Source organism: Macaca nemestrina, chromosome 10 (assembly GCF_043159975.1).
Source record: "Macaca nemestrina isolate mMacNem1 chromosome 10, mMacNem.hap1, whole genome shotgun sequence".
In the NCBI taxonomy this organism is placed as follows: Eukaryota; Metazoa; Chordata; class Mammalia; order Primates; family Cercopithecidae; genus Macaca; species Macaca nemestrina.
The window spans coordinates 65,829,622-65,854,954 of record NC_092134.1 but is presented as its reverse complement, the minus strand read 5'-3'; the positions used below and the strand labels follow the sequence as shown (position 1 = coordinate 65,854,954).

Sequence of the window (25,333 nt, the reverse complement as noted above, 5' to 3'; positions counted from 1 at the left end):
AAATTTTGACTATGCTTTTATTTGTGTGTAAGTATTTGTTTTTGTTTTGTTTTGTTTTGTTTTGTTTTTGCTCCTGGGTCAGTCTTGGGAGGGTAAATCACTACTGAAAGGAACATGGCTTCGTCCCCCAAAAAAAGGGTGAACATGTAGACCCTCTGGGAGTAATCAAGGCCTAATATTAAGGAAAGACAGGGAAAGGTCAGGAGGCCTTTACTTCTGTGAGTGTCTGGGACCCAAAAATCCAATCAAAGCCTGCTGCAGATTAGGACCTCAAAGTCAGTAGCTTCCTAGCCTCACTCTTGGTATTTACATCCCCAGGAAGAAAAGAGGGATGCTGGTTGGGAGTCCTCAAATGGTAGGCTACTAGGCCACTTGTGACATGGCACTCTTGAGACAACTGGTGCATTGGAGGATAGTTTGAAAGTAAACTCCAGTGAACCTGGAGCTCCTTGCCTAAGCTTGTATTTGAGCAAAAAAAAAAAAAAAAAAAAAAAGCCTTGTTCAAAAAATCCCAAATGGCAGAACCAGCTTCCTGAAAGACATGGTTCATCATTTCCATCCACCCCCAAGGACCTGGGCCAGAAATATTCCTCAGTGCCCTTTAGATCTTATGGAACAAGTTTTCTTCAGTGATACCACATGTTGGTGAGAAGCTATGGCAACAAATGTCTGATCTCTGCTTAGGTGTGGAAGTCACGCAAAGTCCTCTATTAACAAAACCCCACAGATTGAGTGGCTTAATCTGTGTTTGCCTTTAGGGTTCTTTGATATTGAAAGACAAAGGGTAGTCTCAAGAGTAAGAGACTGAACTTGATAATCTGGCATGTGGGTATTCAAGTTGATTTTTGAATTTAATTTAGAATAGAAAAGAAATGTGTATATCTCTGCAGTTGACAAATTTGATTAACTACAGGCATAACTGTAGCAGGGTGTGCATATTACTTGTCAGTAAGTGCCCTTGAAAGATTTAAAGGACCATGATCAGAAAGGGATCATGGTCCGTGTGTTTCTTTTCAAATGAATGAATGAATTTCTTTCCTGGCCGAGGTTGAGAGACTGCAGTGAGCTGTGAGCTATGAGCTATGATCGCACCACTGCACTCCAGCCTGAGTGACAGAGCAAGACCCTGTCTCAAAAAAGAAAAAAAAGGAGAATTTATTTCCCAAATGGTTAAGATGCTATTGAATATTAAAACTAAGTGAGACTGAAAGTGAGAAACTCATTTCTGTATTTGATGTTTTTAGCAATATTCTCTTAATTCGTCTCTCAAGCTACTTTCATGGATAAATAGGAAAAACAAGTAAGATCTAACTCTGCAAAAGAATAGAGTTATAATTTTATTCACCATTTGTTAATCTCTATGAAAATGGAATATCTGGTGAGAACAAATATAGTCAGAGTAATATCCTGGTGAACAGATCAGGTATAAAATCTGGATTCTAATGAACCATATTAATGCACCCAATTAAGTGTTTTAAGGTGAAAATCAATTATGCTTTCTGGTGTTGTCTTATTCCTTTCATGCTTCTATAACAAAATACCTTAGGTGGAGTATTAAAAACAACAGCAGTTTGTTTCTCACAGTTCTGGAACTTGGAAGGCCAAGATCAAGGTACCAACAGATTTGGTGTCTGGCGAGGGTTGCTCTGCTTCAAAGACGGCACCTTCTTGCTGCATCCTCATATGGCAGAAGGGGGCAAATAGCTCCCTTCCACCTCTTTTATAAAGTCACTAATCCTATTCATGAGAGCTCCACCGCCATGACTTAATTATCCCCTAAGGGCCCCAACTCTTAATACTATTACATTGATGATTCAGTTTTAATACATGGATTTTGAGGGGACACATTTAGACTACAGCTACTATTAAATGTTTTGAGCTAAAATTAAATTTTTTCTTACCTTTATGAACACAGCAACACTTCCAGATTCTACAATAATTTCAAATGAAAAAGAGACTGGTTTCAGCCACAAGTGCTCTTAAGCTCTCATATGGTTTGGCTCTGTGTCCCCACTCAACTCTCATCTCGAGTTGTAATCCCCACGTGTCTAGAGAGGGACCTGTAATCCCCACGTGTTGAGGTAAGGAGGTGATTGGATCAATGGGGGTGATTTCCCCTATGCTGTTCTAGTGATAGTGAGTGAGTTCTCTAGACATCTAATGGATCTGTAAGGGGCTCTTCCCACTTGGCTTTCTCTTCTCTCTCCTGTAGCTTTGTGAAGAAGGTGCCTGCTTCCCCTTCTGCCGTGCTTGTAAGTTTCCCGGGGCCTCCCCCTAGTTATGCAGAGTTTTGAGTCAATTAAACCTCTTTTCTTTATAAATTACCTAGTCTTGGGCAGTTCTTTATAGCACTGTGAAAACGGACTAATACATTCTTTTTATCTTGGCATCTCTTCACTTTCCTTCCACTCCACACCAAAATCCCACCCCATCTCCCAAAAATTTATTTAAAAAAGCTTTCCATACTTGAGGCTAGGTGTTCCAGACTAGCCTGGGCAACAAAGTGAGACCTTATCTCTACAAACAAATAAACGTTAAAAAAACAAGTAGCTGGGCATGGTGGCATGTGCCTGTGGTACCAGGTACTTGATAGACTGAGGCAGGATTGCTTGAGACCAGGAGGTTGAGGCTGCAGTGAGCTATGAGCTATGATTGCACCACTGTGCTCCAACCTGGGCAACAGAATGAGATCCTGTCTCTTGGGGGGAAAAAAGCTTTTCTAGTGAACTCATTAGCATTAGTATTCTGGTAATATTCTTAAAGATCTGATTAAAAGAGAGTATATAAATTGTAATAATTATAATATGAAGAATCTTGCAAGACCAAAAAGTACACATTTCTTAAACCTCCAAAATCAATCTTCTTTCCCTAGGTTTTAAACCCATCATGTATTATGTAAAACAAAACAAAACAAAAAAACCTGAATCATATTTGAATAATAGGAAAATAAAATGGTGAATTCTTGGTTGACTTTTTGATGTATAGGAAATATACTTGCACCCTGAAGAGTTGAAGCAATTTATTCTGTTATGCAAATGTGAAGGTTATGGGTAACTTATCTTGCCATGACAGAGTATTTTTTTAAGTTGTCAAAACTATTGTGGCCTTGACTATCCACAGACATTTAATGCATCTGCAGATTAACAGGTTAATAGTTCTCAATCTGCCACCTCTGTTCAAACACAAACTCTAGCTCTTGTCTAAGATTTATTAAATTGGCCAGTTTGTCTTTTCTTGTGAATTAGTTCATATTCACACATTGAAATCTCAGATTATATCTGTAGTTGACAAGGAAAACAGCAACATTGGGCTGTGCTGTTAAAAGGTAGATGACCTGTTAAAATAAGGAATAAGCAAAGAGATTTAAAAAAAAAGAGAGAGAGAGTGAAAGAAAGTTTCTGCTCTTTTTGAAATCCATGTTTTCTTAATATGATTCAGCCTTGTTTTGTGGCTGGTGAAGTGTTTTGCATTTATAAATTTGGGCTCAGTAACTGTTTAGCTCAGAAAAGCCAACTGTATGTCATTAATTGTTGGACTGTTTATAGCAGTCTCATTTCTAACTGGAAAAGGCCCCTGGAAAATGTTTTCAGAATCCAAAAAGACAAATTGTTAATGTAGAGCATTTAAAATAAAACATCATTTTCCAATATATCAATTGTTTTAAAGTATTTTCTATGCTGGCATTGGCAACATGTATCACTGTTGATGATAGGGTACCTTAATCCTCCTCTTACATGTTGGAAATTTCTAGTGGCTTTCATTGTATCTTTATATATATATATGTTTAATAATGGTTGGCAGGTATTGCAATTTACATACATTTTACATAGAACTGATTGATTATGTTTTGTTTTGTTTTTTGAGATGGAGTCTAACTCTGTCCCTCCTACTGGAGTACAGTGATATGATCTCAGCTCACTGCAACCTCTGCCTCCTAGATTCAAGCAATTCTCCTGCCTCAGCCTCCCAAGTAGCAGGACTACAGGTGTTCACCACCATGCCTGGCTAATTTTTTGTACTTTTTCAGTAGAGACAGGGTTTTGCCATGTTGGTTAGGCTGGTCTCGAACTCCTGACCTCAGGTGATCTGCCTGGCTCAGCCTCCCAAAGTGCTGGGATTACAGGAGTGAGCCACCACACCTGGCCGGAACTAATCAACTATGTTTTTGTTGCATCTTTGCCTGTCTCTCCCACTGGGCTATAAGCTCCTTGAGACTGGGAATTATGGCTTTATCTTATATACTTCTGTCTAACACAATCCCCTTGTTGTTTGCATGCATTCGGTTTTCTGTAAACATTCATTGGATACTTGCTAGGTGTGAGGCAAGCTGCCAAGGTTTCTATTTGAGTTACCTCATATCCTCAGAACAACCTAATAGCTTAGGCATATTATTGCCCTCATGTTTTTAGGTGAGGAAGTGAAGGCATAGAGAACATAGACTTTGACAGGTAAGTGGCAGCCTCAGGCTTCAAACCAAGGCAGCCTGATTTTAGAGACTTTGCTTTTACTTTCATGACTAGTGCTTTACATGAATTAACTGGGGTGAGAGAACAGAGGCGAGGATGGTCCTAAAAGGACACTGAGGTAGATAATAGAGTTCATTTTCTTAAATCTTGAAGCCAGATCTTTGAAAGTGGTTGATTGCTCGGCCCCAGTCTTCATACCCACACCCATTCTCTTATATGGCCTGTAATTTACTTGAAATACCTCTATATCCACATTTGGTACACAGTTATACTCCCTAGACACAGTAGAATAAGATCTGAAGTGCTCCAATCAGAAATCCATACTTTGAAGATGATTAGTTAAAATTGGAAGGATCTCAATAAGGAAGTGTAGTATTTTCTACACTCTAGTAGTAAATATTTTAAATACCACTATCCGAATATGCCCTCCGAGGGTTGATGATGCAACATAAGGATACTAGAAAGTGCTTTATTATGGTGAAATAAGCTGTGTTTATGATACATGGTTATATGGACAGATTTGTATAGAAAACTCGCTTCCTTGTATGAATAAGAAATGGGGATCCGAGTAGCCCTGTAGCCGAACACCTTTTATAGATTACCTAGGTCTAAGACTCTAATTGGTCATGCCCCCCACTTTATGGAGGATTTTGTTGGCTAATCTGCCTAGCTGATCCTGCCAATAGAATACATGTTGTATTTGCCCAGGAGAGCTACTTTCATGCAAAGTGCTTGTCAGAACACCCAGAAAGAGAAAGCCATGATTTCACCAAGTTTACAAGAACTGGTTTTAGGACTATGTTTTGTATGTCAAAATCTGGTCTGAAATGTGCTAATAGGAAAGTTGTGGAAAAGCAGAGACATAAAATTCCCACCGTCTTTTCATTATCTGAGGCTACTAACAGTGGTAAATTGTAAATGGCCAAGGTGGCTTAGGGAATTTCACAAAACCTAACTTTCTTCTTTTATTGAGATATAAACCTTGACATTATCTCCAGCATTTATGACTCTTTAGTTAATAATAATTAACCATTCAAAAAATTATCCGGCCAGGCACAGTGGCTCACGCCTGTAATCCCAGCACTTTGGGAGGCCGAGGTGGGAGGATCACAAGGTCAGGAGTTCGAGACCAGCCAGCCCAATATGGTGAAATGCCATCTCTACTAAAAATACAAAAATTGGCCAGGCATGGTGGCACATGCCTATAGTCTCAGCTACTCGGGGGGCTGAAGCGGAAGAATTGCTTGAACCCAGGAGGCGGAGGTTGCAGTGAGCCGAGATGGTGTGTGCACCCAGGCTGCACTCCAGCATGGGTGACAGAGCGAGACTCTATCTCAAAAAAGAAAAAAAAAAATTATCCATTACATGATGCCATTTACCTGTTTTTGAAATTCTCTTACTTTGCACAAGATCAAAGTTGTATAGACCATCCTTGTCTATTATAGGATATCATACCTGGTCTATTATAGGGACATTTTTATGAATGTTTTCTGGAAGTATGAACAGATGATATAAGACTTATCCAGAGGGCTTACAAAAAAAGTGTTGACACTCTGTGTCCCATCAAATTACTCTACAACAAACCAGGGACAGAAAACTGCAAATTTGAGCATCGAATGAGAGAATTTCCAGGGATACCAGAAAACTCTCACAGCTTCCTTCTCCTTTCTAAACAATGTGAATTTAGTAGTGAATAACAAAAGGAGGATTTACAAAGCTAGAGTTTTGATCCTAGTTGGGGAAATCATCTTCCAAAGTATGTTAGCAGAAACATCCAATAGTTCTTCTAAATGCATCTCTGCAAATTATTACCATTAAATCTATGTTAACTGAGGAAAAAAATCTACACTCAAGGATTCACATAATAAAGAAGATGAAACTAGAATTCTCCGCTTTTCTGCCATGACTATTATATCTACCATTTGGCACAAATATTTCTTTTTTTATGTTATTTTATTTTTAATTGACACACAATAAATGTACATATTATAAGAAACAATATTTCAGTACATGTACACGTTGTGTGATTATCAAATCAGGGTAATTAGCACATCCATAATCTCATACATTTATTGTTTCTTTGTAGTGAGAACATTCAAAATTCTTTCTTCTAGCTATTTTGAAATATCCAGTACATTACTGTTAACTGTAGTCACCCTACTGGCACAAACATTTCTGTAAGGCTGTTTCTAGTTTTTTATTTAGGTACATATTCCACATATGTGGATTTTGATTGAAAAATCAGAACTGCTTATGGCTCGTGGAAAAAGTACTACAAATTTTCAGGGCAGCAAATCTCCAATCGAAAATTCCACATTGATCTAATTATTGAAGAGATTTTTGAGAAAGTCTTTCAAATGTGGTCTTTTTTTGTGGGAAAGGATTTAAGGATTTATCAGGTTAAAGCTATTTGAGTTCACACCTGTGAACTCATGACTAGAAAAGACTCTGAAATTCCTTTTTTATTCCTTTTTTCTAAGTTAAAGTGTAAAACATTTGGGTCAGATTGTCACTGATGCTGTCATTCCTTAAGCATCTATAGACTGAGAGATCCCATATCATCCTTTTATACCTGTGTAACATGCACATTACATCTCTGTCTTGAAGCTTCACTTTATGTAATTTAGTGGAAATGTTTAATCTGTGTTGCCATAAATTTGGACTTACTCTCTGGCTTAAATTAGGTTGCATTGGGAAAAGTTTGCAAAGTATTTGAAGAGCTATAGTACTTAGCATTTACTAAGTAAACTTAAATACTGTTTGATAGTGATAAGCTATTTGATCCATCATACATGTATCAAATGCCTGCTAAATACTAGGCACTCTGCCACACAAGGAGAACTTTAATGTATCCTTGCTCTTAAGGAGAACATCCTTGTTGGTCACCAGGAGAAAAGCTATAGTCTGAAGTAAACTCATCCCACCAAGAGAAGTGGAATGACTACATTTGAGCCAAAGAAATGTCAAACACAAGGGTTACTACCTGCCACTGTACTGGTATTGCTTTGTAATTTTGTTTCTCTCTTCCTGCCTGGCTAAGAGGAGAAAGAAGACTAACCTTGTAGAGGTAAGTAATTGAAAGCCAAAACTTTAATGACTTTCTCCAACTCACTAGTAGGCTCCAGGTTAGAGCACTCTTCCAGAAGCGATGAAGCTTACAGAAATGAAAATGTTAACGTACCTTCAAAAACATGCCACAACTGGTACTAGCCACAGTTGGCATATATATTTGATTTACAAGGAAATAAAAGCTAGAAAATAGGATTCCTAGCCCTGTCTTTCAGTCATAGTGTAATTTTTGCATGACAAAAAGTAACTCTTTATACTCAAGCTTTCCAATATGGCAGCCACTAGCCACATATGGCCATCTAAATTTAAATTTAAATTACTTAACATTAAATCAAATTAGATATTCAGTTCCTCCATCACACCATCCTCATTTCAGTGGATGGCACTCCATAGCACACAGGGTTCCTGGCTACTGTACTGGGGACACAGATCACAGCACATTTCCATGATCACAGAGAGCTCGGATGGACAATGGCTGTTTCACACCAGTCACTTCCAAATGTCTTAATTTGAAGAAAAAGATTCAAGGTGGCTCATACCTCATTGCTCCTCTGTGTTTATGAGTGTTGTAATTGAGTGACTAGAACTAATGCTTGTTTTCATGGTAGAGTCCAGGTGTTATCTATGGAAAGGTAAGCAGGTAGAGCGGGTAGAGCGTCTCTGGAAGCACCAACACTACCATTATTTCCCTTTTGCCATAGCTATTGAGTCTTACGTCACAATGACGTGAGTAGTTACCGTTGTCTCCAAATCCTCTGCTAGAAGAAACCCTAGATCCTGAGTCCACTCCTTCTGTGTCAACCTGGCTCACAGATCCAGCTCAGTGGTCACTACTAAAGGCACTACCCTCACTGCTGCTCCCAGCATTGCCCACCGCCTATTTCTACAGCTCTAGATATTGACCAAACCGTTGGTAATTCCTCTTTGATTTCAGAGATTTGGAAATTAATTACAGAACCACTGAAAGAGTGAATATTGAAGATATCCATCAATTTGGGTGACTAGGATGTATACTGAAAAAGATTTGTGGTATCCTTTGTTCTCACCAAAATTCACCCTTCATTTTAATTATCTGCTGACTCTGTCTGGCGTGTTAGCAATACTATGTCTTGACCTATTTTGGAAACAAACATATGAACATCTTTTTAGCAATTAGTATAAGTATTCAAGTACTGATACCTAGTACAATAGATAAAGTGTGTAAGTACCCTTGTGTCCACTGGGATCAGGCTTTTCAACCATATGTGTCAAGACTAGGTCAGGTTTTATTACCAAAAACTTTCCCCAAAAACTTGGTTTTCAGAGCTTATTGGATTTTGGAATTGCAGAGGAGGGAGTACAGACCATTAGCTCCCTCTTATTTCTCTTTCAGTGTCTTCTCATCTGAGAACGTTCTCTGACCACCTACACTAGGACTGCATTTAAAGATCCTCCAAAGGCAACTTGCAATTTTCTATCATAGGTTTCCACAGTGCAAGTTCTTTAAAGGCAGGGATCTGTCCCTTTTTGTTTCCTGCTGTACCCCTACGTCACCATACCAATTTCAGTGCTGGCAAAGAGTAGGCACTCAATAAATACTTATAGAATGGATGAGGGAGTGAATGGATGTTGGATGAATGACTCCTGTCACAGCCTCCTAGCAGTGGCCTCTTTCCTCCAGTATCTTTCTATTTTAAATTTCCATGGCAAGGAATGTCCTGTGTTTACTGACATCTGTTTTCTCCTGTTCATGGACACACAGCTAGCCTACATTTCCCAGTCCTTCCTGCAGTTAAGGAGGTCATGTGACTGACTTCTTGCCAATGAACTGCGGGCAGAAAACATGCATGTCCCTTCATGCCTGCCCCATAAACCCTATATGTGCTCTCCTCCTTCATCTCCTAGCCAAACACAGAGGCTCCAGGAAAGAACTCTGAGGCTCTAGAAGATGGCAGAGCTACAGATGGAAAGATGCCCTGCAGGACTGTGTGTTGTTTGCTACGGCTGCCATAACAGAGCACCACAAACTGGGTGTCTTCAACAACGAAAATCTATTGCCTCAGTTCTAGAAACTAGAAATCTGAGGTCAAGATGTTGGTAAAGTGGGTTCCTTCTGAGGGCTGAGAGGGAAGGATCTGTTCTAAGCCTCTCTCCTGACTTGTAGATGGCCGTCTTCATGTTCACATGATGTATTCCCTGTAGGTATGCCTGTGTCCAGTTTCATAGAAAAACCAGTTCTGTTGGACTAGGGCTCAGTCTACTCCTGTATGTCCCCATCTTAACTAATTACATCTATAACAGCCCTATTTCCAAATAAGTTCATGGCCTGAGGAACTGGAGCTTAGGACTTCAACATATGAAAATTTTCAACCAGTAACAGGCCACATAGAAGGCCACTTGCCAAAGAAAGGCACATGCATTACACTTTGCAAAAGACACTTTGTGTTAAGCCACTGAGATTCTAGGGTTTTCTGTCACAGCAGCTAGTGTTTCTTACCAACACTAAGATACCATCTCGTCACACTAACCTTGGCTTTGAGAGTAATGAAAATAATAATACACTTATATATTATGCTTTTTGGAAATGCAAAAAATAAAGTATGCCCCAAATTTTTCCTCAGCCTTCAGACTTATAATTCTGTCGGGACTTGCAGCATCTGATTGCTCCAGTGGATGGGCTGTTGTCTGGAAAGGGTCACTCTCAGTTGTGTGGTAGCAAGAGAACAGGCCTTGAAATTGGTGGACCTGGGCTTCAGTTCTGTCTCTACCCCTAGAAATGCAGCGTGACCTTAAGGCAAATCATGTTTTCCACTTAGCCCTTGTTTAGTCATTGGAAAAAAGAAAACAATCCTTGCCTCTTGGTGGTGTTGGGAAGATTAATCAAATTAAATTAATCTTCCAATTAGCACAGTCTGGCACGGAGTAAGTGCTTAATATGTTTTCTTTTTAAAACAAGAAAAGGCAGATTTTTTTATTTGGGAACTGTGATCTCACCCTTCTACATTGGTATTCAGTGTCTGAGGGACATAGGACTTGGCAGCCTTAGTAAGATAAACCTAGGGGCTGATATTTGGAGGAATGGCCTGAAGAAAAAGAATTATGAATGTTCTATAGGAGTCTGAGGGCCATGCAGGGAATTTAACTCAATAAAGCTGTCCATCGCTCAGTATTATCCAATGATGGGCAACATTTTAAGGCAATGAGTTTTCTGTCCAGCCAGCTAGACCATGGCTCAAAAGAGTAGTCCTGCCAGGTGTGGTTTCTGGGTGCCAAGAATGGCACGGGTTGACACACAGGGAGGCAGTTTCCTAAAGTTTGGGCTGTGGGTTGGTTTTGGTGGGATGACTTTGATATGATTCAGATGAGTAATTGGAGTAGATTTACAACACAGCCATTCTATGATTAGAAGGTCAGTAAGGTGCATTCACATAGAGTTAGACATAAAACAGGTGCATTCTTATAGAGTATGAGGAAACAAAAAGTTTGCTTGAAAATGTGTGTGCTCTGGGGAGAGATTAGAGTGGCGAGCCATGGCAGCATGAGTGGCCACAATGGAGAGTAGGGAAGAAACCACCAAAAGAGAAGAGTGGGGGTAGTGTGGGCACTCAAGAGCACACTTCCCTGCCACACTTTTCATAGAACTGGTCCCACTCCCCACTCAGAATGGGCAGAATATTTGTCAAAATATATTTTCACTGTCAGGAGCCTTAGATTCTCCAGTAATCACCCCATCAAAACCAACTCACAGCCCAAACTTTAGGGAATTGCCTCCCTGTGTGTCAAGCCATACCATTATCAGCACCAGAAACCAGGGCCCGGTAGGGCCACCCTTCCAGCCGTAGACCACACTGCAGGGCTTCAGACTCCCTCCAAGGCACCATAGTTCTGAGAAACTAGAGGGCAAGCTGTTGATTCCAGACTTTAAGGACACAGAGTGGGAACTGCTGACTCCAACATTTACTAAGAGCTTGAGTGGGGATCCTTTGGAAAACCTCATAGTCAGTTAAACCCATCATGCCTCACTTTATTTTTATCCTAATGACTGGCTAGATATAAGCCTCTCTAACGTCTGTGCTCATCCCCCAAGCTGCTCTGTGCTTCCTCTCTCCTATACAACCTCCCGCTGCTGCTCCTTGTTCCCTCATCAATTTTTCCTCTGAAGCATATGGAAACTCTACACCATGGCAAATGCATTCCCTACCTCCAGCTCCATGGCCTGATTGAACCCTGGCTCTCCCTACAATACACCCAGCACTTCTCTTGCAGTTGTTCATTCTCATGCACATACACACAGCATGTACCCCTGAGGAGGTGGGTTGGGTACCAAGTATCCCCCCTACCCCCCACCAGCGCCATTTCAGGATTATCGCTTCTCTCCCATAGTATAAGAAATCCTGCTTCTGGGAAGGCTTATGCCATCTGGCTCTACTTTCAACCACATGCTTAATTGCTCCATAAATGGTAGAAAGGACTAATTTTAGCATTTCTGTCATTTAGCAAGTCACAAATTCTGCAGCATGAATTAATCCCATTTAATCTAGGTTGGTATCCTTGCTCTGTCCCTGACTAGCTATTTGACCTTTGGAAAAGTTATTTAACCTTTCTGAGCTTTAATATCTTAGAAAATGGGAGTAAAAACGCTTACTGAAGGAGATGACTATGTGAGTTGAATGGCACAACGTACATGAAATCATCATAAAAAGCACAAAATGTGAATTGAATTTGAAGAGAAATATATTTTAGGGGGTGAATATAACTCACCCTGAGGTAATCAGGAGTTAGTTATTGCTATTTTGTTAGTGAACACTATTTGATAAAACGATTCTGTAGGATATGGTAATGCTGGATACATGTCATTATATATTTGTTAAAAGCCACAGAATGTGCAACACAAAGAGGGAACCCTAGTGTGAACTGTGGATTTAGTTAATAATAATGTAACAATATCCAATCATCATTTGTGACAAACGTGCCACACTATTGCAGAATGTTAATAACAGTAGAAGCTGGGGGAAGAGGAAGGGAGTATTTGAGGACTCTGGACTTTCCACTTACTTTTTCTGTGAACCTAAAACTGCTCAAAAAAACTATTAATTTTTCAAAAGCTATTTATACAAAGCAGGTTTGTTCATGAGTTGATAATTGTTGAAGCTGATGATAGGGACATGGGGATTCATTATACTTCTCCTCTCTAAATCTTCCATGATAATAAAGTTTTTAAAAATGTATTTGCTTCCACTGAGTCTCTGACTTAATCCACCAGAGAAGATATCTGACATCTCCAAATAACAGGTGTTTAATTCATCTAGTATTTACTGGCAGCCTGTTAATCATCAAACTCAGTGTTCAACCGAGTGTGTGGGGGAGGTTCTAGAACACTTTAAGACAAGCTTGTGCAACCCGCAGCAGGCCACATATAGCCCAGGATGACTTTGAATGCAGCCCAACACAAATTCATAAACTTTCTTAAAACATCCTGAGTTTTTGTGTGATTATGTTTTTTTAGCTCATCAGCTATCATTCGTGTAAGTGTATTTCACGTGTAGCCCAAGACAATTCTTCTTGTCCCACTGTGGTCCAGGGAAGCCACAAGATTGGATGCCCCTGCTTTAAGACATGTTGAATTCCTCCCCCAAAAGTTAAATCTTGTTGCAGTGGCAAGAGGACTACTTGTGAAGTAAGTGAACAACACCAGAAAACTGAAGTCCATGGCACAGAAAATGTTAAGTAGAGAACTTAAGTAGAGAACTTAAGTCCATGGCACAGCAAATGTTAAGTTCTAGCAGAAGCCTGAGTAAAATGGACTAAAAATTCTATCAATAAACCTGAAAGTTTCTCAGTATCAGAATGTCAGGAGTTCTGTCAGCAAAAATATATGGATTTTTGACTGACTTTGAGGCATAGATTGTCACATTCTGTTCAGCCTGGATTTTTTTTTTAACTCCAAAACATAAGATATGATGCCAAAACCATGTAGTAAGAGTTCATTCTTGAACTGAAAGCAAGGAAAAGATGAAGCAATCTAAAAGCATGCTTTAAGAGCTACGTTGTGCCCAGAGTTGGGCTGGATGCTGTCTTTTGGGCAGAGAACAGTACTAAGCATTGAGTTGTCAATGAAATGATCATTTAGGTGGTTACTGGTCTTAAGAATATAGTGTGGGCTCTGTAGAGAGTTTAAATAAGGAGAACAGTTTTGTTTCTGACTAGTTTAAAATAACATGTTTCTGTGCATACATGTTTGATAGATGCGTTTTGAAATTTGTAAAAAATTGTCGAGACCTTAGAGAGTACTTATGGTAAACTTTGCCTTATTAGAGAATTAAATGATGGATCTGCATGAGATTTTAATGTTAATTCTCACAGAATTTGTATGTTGTGACTTATCAAAATGTAGGAATAAAAAATTGTATATTTAGGTTTTCATAGAGAAGTGTTGAAATTACAACTCCTTGGGAACCAGGAACATTTGGGACTCTTTGTGCAGGGCTATTTGTTATTCTAAAATTAGATCTTGAAATCAAATTTCCTGAAACATAAAGTCAAGGGGGTTGTGAATTTCAAATTTTGGCAGCTCGTGAAGCACACAGGTATTTTGTGATGACTTTTAATTTAGATCTTGGAAAAGGAGAGTAGGGATTTGAATCTAATTAATTTTTTTATCTCTCTCTCTCTCTCTTTTAACTTGTGGAGTCTTTTAAATGGTAAATAAAGTTTTGAGAAGAGGAAGAAGAAAATCTCTGCTCCAAAATTGCTTTCTTCAACTTCTCAGGGGAGCTTTTAAATCTTTATTCCCTGTGTTTCTAACTGCTGCCAATTCCTAGAAATTCCCAGGTTTTAAGAAATAAATCCAAGAAACCAATCTGGAGAGGAGAAAGAAAGGTATCTGTGCTGAGCGCACTTGAAACATAATAGCATAATAGCAGTCATTTAGAGAACGCAAGTGTGGAGGTTGATGCTTTACCTGTCCTGATTCATATGACCCTGCAACCACTCTGCCAAGGAGCTGCCTCTATTTTCAGAGGAAAAAACTGGCACCCAGTTTGGAATATGCCTAAGGGCACACAGCTAGTATGTGGCTAAGGATTTGAATCTGGATCTGTCTGATCTTAGAGCCCCAACTTCACAACATGATGCTTTCATTGTTTTTTAGTTTGACCTTCACACTCCGTGTCCACAACATAAGCAGAGGAGAATAGGTGAGGTTCTTGTTCCATTCCCTAAATAGAGACGCTCTGAACAAAGTAAAGAAGTGAGCCCCTCTTGGCATAATTTAAGGCCGGGGTCCTCAGCCCCCTGGCCGAGGACCGGTACTGGTCAGTGGCCTGTTAGGAAGTGGACCACACAGCAGAAGGTGAATGGCAGCGAGCAAGCATTACCACCTGAGTTCCACCTTCTGTCAAATCAGTGGTGGCATTATATTCTCATGGAGCAGGAACCCTATTGTGAACTGCACATGTAGGGGATCTGGTTGCATGCTCCTTATGAGAATCTAATGCCTGATGATGTGAGGTGGAACAGTTTTATCTTGAAACCATCCCGCTCCATCCATGGAAAGACTGTCTTCAATGAAACTGGTCCTCGGTGCCAAAAAGGTTGGGGAGCACTGATTTAAGGGATACCCTCTTCTGGTCTAAAATATTCATGTTTCCCTCAATCTATGAAACTGCTATACACATACACAGTATTGGACATTCTGCCATTGTATATTCAATTGTTTGAGTCAAATATTGCTTTTTCTTGGTTTCTCTTTTTAAAAGGAAAATACACCTACGAAAGGGGTGACCTATTAATGAAGACCACGGTCTTTATAATCACATACTCTTTCCCTTCTCAGAAGGGGCTGGGTGCTCTAAGATACTAAAAAACGAATGATATACTGGATGGGTTCACAGCCTGGGTGTGGATTGCTAAGGTACAGGGATAAGGCAGCTAGGAAATTTGTAAATGAGAAGAAAGTGATTACTAAGCTAGTTTCGATATTAAAACCGAAATTATATGTTCACTGGCAAAGGACTTCACACTTTTAACAAAAGCCTTTAGTTATGGTCTAGCTTTACATTGAAATAACAGTGTAATGAAATATTTTCCTAGAATCTCAGGGGATGAACACTGGGCACCCAGCTCAAGCAGGAAAGCTCAGAAAGGAAGGGGCTGCACACGCGGTGGGCACATACTTCTCAGACACCATGCTGGGGGCTTCATAGATCTCATCGAATTCCATCATCACAACGGCCCCAAAATAGAGGTTATTAGACCCTCTATGCAGATATTATTAATAGTAGCCATTGACATCTCCGATTTTAAAAAGACGCAAAAGCCAATTTTTCCTATGTGCATATCATTTTATAGACAAAAATAAAACCGATGCTAGTTTGGGCGTCACTGGCATATGGAAAAGTACTGAATTTAAAGCAGAAAACCTGTTTTCAAGCCCCGCGCTTGCCAGTAACAAGTTGTGCAACCCTAAGCCAGGCTTAATTTAAGTCTCAGTTTCCTCATCTATAAAAAAGGGGTATTCCTAACATATCTTACCTACCTTCAGATAAATTAGCTCATGCAGTTCGTTTGGGATAATGATTCATGACAGGTACCCCGGGGAAGAGGCCGGAGAATTGGGGAGCAGATTGTGGGTTGTGAAAACTGAGCCTAGAAGAAACTCTTGGCCTATTTCAGTTTTGCTCAAGGACAGCCCCCACCACCCGCCACCTCAAATTTCTTCTCTATCTCGTATACACTATTACAGTTTCTTATCCAACTCTGTCAGATTTCTATGAAATTGCCATAAATCCTAAGAGTAAAAAAAGAAAAGAAATGCTTACATTCTCGCTATTAAGATCTCAGAAGTGTGTCTGCCACTTTATATCAACAATTAAAAATACAGAATCTCTGGATTAGCTGGAGGGAACATCAGGTAAACACAGGCAAAACACCTGTGAATAGAAATCAAAATGATTTCGGTAGGCTGAGTAACTTGATTACACTGAGAATCTTGATTCCTCACCAAAAGAAGAAAAAGGGACAAAAACAGGAAGTCATCAAAAGGGACATGGCAAGGAGATCAGCCAAACAGTAGACATTTTCCTGGCTCACAGCAGACACTCAATGTTTGATGAAATTTATAAGTAATTTTGAGGCTATCTCCTTCAGTCCTGAACATATAAGGCTTAAAGCTAAAATCCTCTCCTCCATGTCTTCCCTGTGGCTAAATGGGGAGATTAAGTTTTTCTTGAATATCTCTGTAATGGTTTCCCATAGCCAGCTGCTCTCTGGAAGACGTGGAGGTGGCTGCAGTGATATGAAGTTGTCCCTTGAATCCAGACCTGGCAATTCTAAAAGGCAGTTTAGAATGTAAGCATGTAACTACTCAGCTGTAATCCTGGTGTCAGTGGGGGCTGTGGTCATCTGAGGCTGAAAAATCTGCTTACGTGACAGCTGGCTCATATTCCAGGTTCATAATGGACCAATCACCTAAAAGATATCTAGGAAGGTAAGTGATTTCCAGGCAAAGTAGGGAGTTTAATTTAACAGAAAAGTGGTGCTCCTACCTGCCCCTCCACCATCCAGTATGACACTTGTGATAGTATTGTACCCTTTGACTTGGGAGTGCTCTGAAGGGTGAAGTGTCTTGCTGGAACGGGTGTGGAGTTCACACTATGGCCTTCATTGCTTGAATGAAGGAGGCTACATGTCTGTGGGACAATTGGAAGGAAACTCTAATGTCTGGCCCCATAAAAGTGCAGACCGTGAAATAAACTAGAAAATTTGTATCAAGTGTTCCAATTCCTGGGAGAAGAGGGCACTGGACAAATTACTTAAAAGTATAAAAGGGTATGGAGAATAAGAAACAATCCTTGGGGGAAAGAACTGCTCACCCGAGGGAACTAAGTGAGCACTTTTAGGAAACTACCTTTCTGGAGAACTCAGCATAGGTCCTGGAAGCGTTAGTGTGGCTTTATTTCTAGAGATTATTCAGAATTCCCACCACTGTAATCAGAAGACTTTGAAACACCCTCTATCTGAACAGTGATTTGAATTCCCACATACTCAGCTTGCTTTTGAGGGAGGTTTGGACAATTTGGGGCTTTAATTTTGTATATGGGCCACCAAGGTGTAGAAAACTAAGCCAGCTGTAGAATGAGAACTCCCAAGAGAAGGAAGACCTACTGGGGATGTTTGAACTCATTGTCTCATAATGAAATGGAGCTCTGAAAACACTGGTTTTCCAAGGTTTCAAAAGCAAAGACTTAATTAGAAAAAAATGCACGTGTTCTTAAAATAATCAATGCTCATTTTTTTCTAGTAATAACATTAGACTGCTTATCTTTAAATGGTTAAAAAGTTTCCTTTGTTAAAAAAAATAGATTATTGTTTGTTTATTTATTTTTATTAAGCCTGACATGGAGGCAGGATATCATTAAACAACATAACCAGAGGAATGGTATATAACAAAAGGGAAGGAAAAAATGGTGTGCTTCTGCCTGTAATGCCTGTGTACAGGTTTGAGCAAATTGATCTGGAGTCATAAATTAGCATCTGTTCTCTTCCACACTTCCTTGTAAGGACACTTGGAGGTATATAAAATTTAGATGCTTATACATACATTTTCTTTTTCTTGTTGACTTTTACTTGAAATATTTGTCCTGTGAATCTATTATTTAACGACAGTGCTTTTAAGATTTAGTCCATCTTAAGGGTCTCTATAAAGCCAGTCTCATTAATAATTTGGTAAATGTTTAAATATTCTGTACTTAACAGCAAATAGACTTACTAACTTATTTTACTCAGAATAACAGCAAACTGATGGCATTGATTTGGCATCTAAAAAATTGGTCATTGTCTTTAATTAAGGTATTTGGTCTATACTGTATCCCTATATTTATTTTATACCATTGGCTAGGTCAAAAGATTTTGCTATTTTTTAACTGCTTAGCTGTACTCTGAATATATTTCTTTATTATTTAAAAATAATGTTGAAAGTTTACATACAGAAAATATTACATAGATTTATATATTAAAATATATAATTTGTATTAAAATAGAAAGGCATTAGAAATATTAGAGTTATTTATTATAAATGCTATGTATAAAAGTGTAATAAAAAAAAAACCCTCTAGGACCTCACCATTCAAAAAGACTGTTCCCAGTTTAATATATTTCCACTTAGTTTTCATTTCTATCACATATTATTTGTACATGGCCGAGACCATGTGTCTGAACCTTGTTCGCATCAAATGTCTCATTATGTCGTATTTTCCCCACATCATTAATTTTTTCATAGAATGTTTAATGTTATATAACATTTCTCAATATGGATTTTAAAATATTTTGTTTAACCTTCCTGCTTTTGCAAGGTACATAATTTTTCTGTATTTAAAACAATGCTGCAATTCAACTTTTTTTTTTTTTTTTTTTTTTGCAATATTTTCTAAAGAACCTTTTCCAGGAGTAAAAAGTACAGGAATATGCGATCCTTTTTTATGTTTATAATCCATACTGTCACATTGATTTTCTGATCCACTGAAAATATCAGCAATGTGAGAATTTCCCTATTCCCACTCCCAAGCAGTTTGAGACTGTGTCTCACTAAATGCCTATATTTTCACCTAAATATTCTATTTTTCCTTTTCCTTTTTTTCTCCTCTTTTAAATTCACTTTAAGTATCTCATTACTGCTTTAAGTTTCTTTGGTTACCAGGGCAGCTAAAACATTTTTATCAGATTAATTAGCCATTTATGGTCTTATTATATAAAACGTTTTCTGCAGTTTGCTTTTGAAATAGCCTCTATGTGACTTTTCCTTCTGGCTGGTGTCAAAACATTTCTAGGACCAATTCCAATAAATTTACTCATTGCCTTTTGATTTGGTAAAAATTGACAAGAATCCAGAAGTGATGATCTCTTGAATGTTGATATTATTCCAAAGGTCCACATAGAACATTTGATTCAAAGAGGCGGTAACATTTTGTAGGACCATTATGTAGCTATAATTACACATTCTTATATCACATCCTGAATCTTGTGTTCCTTGTTATAAGAACTCATTTAAAGTAATATTTAAAATCAGAATTTAAGTTATATATTTTTCTTTATTCCATCTTAGGACAGTATCCTAATAGCAGCTTGGCTGTGAATTTTGAGAAGTTCCTAGCCACAGGTCATAACGTTCCTGTGTGCCAAGATAAGTTGGCTGAGAAATCCTGGATAAGATTCAGACATACATATAGGATGAGACTTTTCGTTTGGCACAGAATTGGCTGCACAAGAAAGTATTCAAGGGATATGAACGAGGAAACTACCAATTTAAAAAGATCATCTTCTTATTTACTAAAATAGAGCTTGTTCCCCAAATAGGCTTATCTATTCAAAATGTAAGCCAAATCATGCTACTTCTCTGCCCAGGATGCTGTACCAGCTCACTGTTTTACTTGGAATAGAAATTAGGCCCTACACAGCCTTTCCCCAGCATGCTCATCTCTGCCATTTCCTCCCGGCCTTCACCTTCTCTATCCCCTTCATTCTCTCTGCTCCAGCCGCCCTGGCCTCTGTGGCATTCCTGGAATAAGTAAACTATCTGGCCTTTACATTAGCTGTTCTCTCTGCCTGGGTGTTCTTCCCCAAGACATTCACGGGGCAAACCTGCTTACTCCCTTCAAATACTTACTGAAATGTCACCCTCTCAGTAAGGCCTATCTGACCCTTTTATTTACAATTGCAACCTATACCATCTTTTACAAGAACAGTAAGGAAGAAACAAATGACTATTTTCTCCTGTTATCCTCTCAACCTAGATCACTTCTGATCACCAAGATGTGTGGAATTTTTCCCCATGCCAAGCAATTCACCAGCAGACATCAGCTGGGTGTCCTATAATTTAATTCAATTCTGACACTAACTGGAGTTACTGTAGACCCCACAGGTTAAGAGCTTATCCCATGAGACTGCCCTCCACTTCAGATGTCAATCCCAAGTCTCAGGTTCTGTTCTATACTTCTGACCAACTAGCTACATATCGGAGGTTCCCACAATCCCCTGTGGGGTTCAATAATTTGCTAGAACAGCACATTTTTTGTATGTGAGCCCAAAAATAAGGGAAACACTTTGCTTATGTTTACCCATTTATTATAAAGGATATTACTAAGGGTACAGATGAATAACCAGAGGAAGAGGCACATGAGGTGAAATATGTGGGAAGGGGCACGAAACTTTCAGATCCTCTCCCGTTATGCCACCCTCCTCGCACCTCCACACATTCAACAACACAGAAGCTCCCTGAAACTCAGAGTTCAGGGATTTTTGTGAAGGTGTAATTGATTATTACCTCAATCTCCAGGCTCTCTCCCCGTCCCAAAGGATAAAGGAAGTACTGAAAGTTCCAAGCTTCTGATCAAGGCTTGGTCCTTCTGGTGAAGAGTCCCCATCCAAGAGCCCATCAAAAGTTACCTCATTAGAACCAAAGACACTCCTATCACCTAGGAAATTCCAAGAGATTCAGATTCTGTCAGGAATGTGACCAACGACCAAATATTAGAACAAAAGATTCTTCTAGCATCCCGATTGCTCAGGAAATTATAAAGGTTTTGGAAGCTCTGTGTGAGAAACCAGGGGCAGAGACTAAATATTTATTTCTTATTTTATCACAATATCAGACTGTCAGTTCTCAGCCCCCTTACCTTGCTGTGCTTTTCTCCCTATAACAATGATCACCAATCATATGGAAAGACTTATTTATGATGTTTATTATCAGTCACTTTTTTAGAATACAAGTTATAGTAGGGCAGGAATGTTTCAATTGTTGTTTACCAACATGTGTCTCAACAGCCTAAAACAGTGCCTGGCGAATAGTGGATATTCAAGAAGTATTTGTGAAATGAGTTAAAAACGTCTTTAAGGGGCTGGGTGCCTTGGCTTACGCCTGTAATCCCAACACTTTGGGAGGCCAAGGCAGGCAGATCACCTGAGGCCAGGAGTTCGAGACCAGCCTGACCAACATGGTGAAACCCTGTCTTTACTGAAAATACAAAAATTAGCCAGGCATGGTGGTGGGTGCCTGTAATCCCAGCTACTTGGGAGGCTGAGGCAGGAGAATCACTTGAACCCAGGAGGCAGAGGTTGCAGTGAGCAGAGATCATGCCATTGCACTCTAGCCTGGGCAACAAGAACGAGACTCTGTCTAAAAAAAAAGAAAAAGAGAAAAAAAGAGGGGGTCTGTAATAGTTAATTTGCATCAATTTGACTGGGCTAAGGGATGCCCAGAAGGCTCGTAAAGCTTATTTCTGCTTGTGTCTATAAGGGTGTTTCTGAAAGAGATTAGCACTTGAATCAGTAGAGATAAAAAGGAAAGGAGTAAAGAATATCCACCCTCTGTAATGTGGGCAGGCGTCATCAAATCTGTTCAGGGCCCAAATAGAATAAAAAAGGAGGAGGAAGGGCAAATTTGTTCTTTCTGCTTGAGCTAGGGCTTTCATTTTCTCCCACACCTGGACATCAACAGTCCTTGTTCTTGAGCCGTCAGACTTGAACCAGAGCTTACATCATTGGCCCCCCTGGGTCTCAGACCTTTGTGTTTGGACTTAAACTACACCACCAGCTTTTCTGTCACATGAACCAATCCCTCATAATACATCTCTCTCTCTCTCTTTCTCTCTCTCTCTATATATATATACACGCACATATATGTGTGTGTGTGTTGTGTTTATATGTGTGTGTATGTTTTATATATATAATACATTCCTTTATAAATCTCTCCTCTCTCGATAGATAGATAGATAGATAGATAGATAGATAGATAGATAGATATCTGATTGGTTCTGTTTCTCTGGAGAATAATACAAACTAATAAACCCTGAAGATGAAGAGTGGCTCTAGAGGAACAGAATTTTAAGGATGAGTTTCTGAATTGGTTCTGAAGCTTCTGGGATTACCTTTCTAATACCATTACGTTGATGATGATAATGACTATTTCCAGTTCTAAAGAGAGCACTGATACTCCATTGCATAAACTATAGAGATATAAAATATCTGCATTGAATACTCCTAATCCACTATTTGTAAGAAATAAGAAGCTAGATGACTCTGTATATGAGACTTTCAAATTTTTTTTTTAAATTAATGAGTATAATAGCGTTGTTGGTTGCTTCTTATGTTGCTGGACAAAGTGGGGAAAGAAAAGGTTGAGCTAAGGGATTCAATTCCCAACTCAAGTGTCATATATATGACATAATAACTGCTATGTGTGCCCTGAAGGATTCCTTATCTCCTGTAGCCAGAGGGTTGAAATTGCTGAAAATCAAATGCAGAACCTCATACTACAATTGGCTGAATTACAACACAAGTTAACTCCCAGCCTCACAGGATTTCTACTGTTAAAAATCAAGACATTGATTGGGAAAGAATGGAATACTATAAGTTGGGATGGAGACATGTGTGAAAGTCCTGATGAAACTGGGAACATTGACACCCTAAATTCTGATGAGTCTTCTTACCAGTAGAAGAAATCTTCCCAATCCCAGTGGTATCAGCCTCTCTACCCACAGTTATATTAGCTTTTTAAATTAACCTCACATTACCTGAGAAAATGGTAATGACCTCTCTTGAGGCTGTTGTCATGCAAAATAATGTCCCCAGGACCCAGTACCACCACTCCTCTTTGCTTCTAGACCTGTAGCTAGACTCAAGTCCCAGCAGACCCCTAAAGATAAGGTAGAAAGTGTGACCCATAAGGAGATACTACACTGCAAAAGAACTACTTGAGTTTTCTAATTTATACAAGCAGAAATCAAGATAACATGTGGAAGTGCATACTAAAGGTGTGGAATAATGGCAGAAGGAATATAAAGTAGGATAAAACTGAATTTACTGATAAGGGCCTACACTAAACAGAAATTCTGCATTTATTGTTGCAGCTGAGGGAGTTAGAAAAGGCTTTAACAGTTTGTTTGCTTGGTTAGCTGAAACACTGACCCAAAGATGGCCCATTGTGAGTGAATTGGAAATGCTGGACAAGGCTTTGTTAAATGTAAAAGAAGGGATTCAAAGGCTTGGGGAGATTGGAATGTTAGAGTGGACTGTCATTTAAGACCTGCTCACCTACACTGGGAGGGTCCAGGAGGCAGGCCTTTCACATTTACTGAAAGAAATAAATGTGTGCGGGGACCCTCAATATTAAAGAGCTCTGTGATCACTCTTCTCTACAGTCAAACCTCACGGTAGGAACTATAGTCACTGAAATGGAAAACTTAAATGCAATGGGAGTAATTGGATCCCAGGGCACTCGACTGCCAAAGACAAAGTGAATGTGGTTACTGTAACAGGCAGCAGAGTCAAAGCAGCATTCAGAATAGTCTGACTTGAACAGACCTATGGCATTGGCCAGTTAATCGTGGTGTACCTAGAAGTGTAATAGATAGGAAGCCTATTAAAATCTTATTTGATCTGTATAAGCAGAAAAGTTTTAGGTCAAGTGAATAAAAGATTAACTTGAATCACAAAAACAGAGAGTTACATCCTCTCAGTCAATTCCAAGAGACCCAAAACATCACTGTGGCCCTCTAGTCAGAGTAGAAATTTATGAAGGTCAGGTGACCAATGGAATTTTAGCTCAGGTGCATCTCACAGAGGTTCTCAAACCCATCCTGTGGTGATTTCTCTGGCTTTGAAATGCATAATTGGAAATAGACAAATTTAACCCTTGTCAGAATTCCTACATTGGTTCCTTGACCTGTGGAGTGGGGGCTATTATTGTAGAGGTGTTTAGTAGAAGCCATTAGAGCTGCCCCTTCCTAGGAAAATAGTAAATCAAAAGTAATTCTACTTTTCTGGAAGGGTTGCATAGATTAGTGCCACCATCAAAAACTTGAAAGATGCTGGAGTGGTGATTCCCACAAAGACCCTATTCAACTCTCCTATTTGGCCTCATGCAGAAGACAGATGGATCTTGAAAAATGACATTGGATTATCATAAACTTACCAGGTGGTGACTCCAATTGCAGCTGCTGTGCCAGATGTGGTTTTATTGCTTGAGCAAATTAATATATCCTCTGATACTTGGTATGCAGCTATTGATCTAGAAAATGTCTTTTAATCCATACCTGTCCATAGGCCCACCAGAAACAGTTTGCTTTTGGCAGGCAAGGCCAGCAATATACCTTCAATGTCCTACCTCAGGGGTATAGCAACTCTCCAGCCCTATGTCATAATTTAGTTCACAGGAAACTTGATTGCCTTTCCCTTCCACAAGATATCACACTAGCCCATTACATTGATGACATTATGCTGATTGGACTGAATCAGTAAGAAGTAGTCACCACTCTCCACTTATTGGTAAGGCACTTGTGTCTCAGCGATTGGGAAATAAATCCAACTAAAATTCAAGTGCCTTCTTCTGTAATGAAATTTCTAGAGGTCTAGTGGATAAGTTGCTGCATCTGCCCTCCCCTACAACTCAGAAAGAGACACAGTGTATTATAGGCGCCTTTGAATTTTGGAGACAACATATTTGTCATTTGGGTGTGCTATTCTGCTCTTTTTACCGAGTGACCTAAAAAGCTGCTAGTTTTGAGTGGGGCTCAGAATGAGAGAAGGCTCAGCAACAGGTTCAGGCTGCTGTGCAAGCTGCTTTGCCACTTGGGCCATATGGTCCAGCAGATCCAATGGTGTTTAAAGTGTCAACGGAGATAGGGATGCGGTTTGGAGCCTTTGGCAAGCACCTATAGGTAAATTGTAGAGCCGGCCTTTAGGATTTTGGAGCAAGGCCTTGACATCAGATAACTACTCTCCTTTTAAGAAAGAGCTTTGGGCTGCTACTGAGCCTTAGTAGAGAC

At 39.4% G+C, this 25,333-nt stretch overlaps 1 protein-coding gene across 1 annotated transcript in view; it reads left to right on the top strand.

The window, feature by feature from the left end:
- The first annotated feature begins 16,885 nt into the window (after nt 1–16,885).
- LOC105473422 (dual specificity tyrosine phosphorylation regulated kinase 2) overlaps nt 16,886–25,333 on the top strand; it is a 50,398-nt gene continuing 41,950 nt past the window's right edge. Inside the window, exon 1 of the mRNA XM_011727235.3 lies at nt 16,886–17,001. The gene's annotated coding sequence lies outside the window, so the exon portion shown is untranslated. The remainder of the gene's footprint in view (nt 17,002–25,333) is intronic.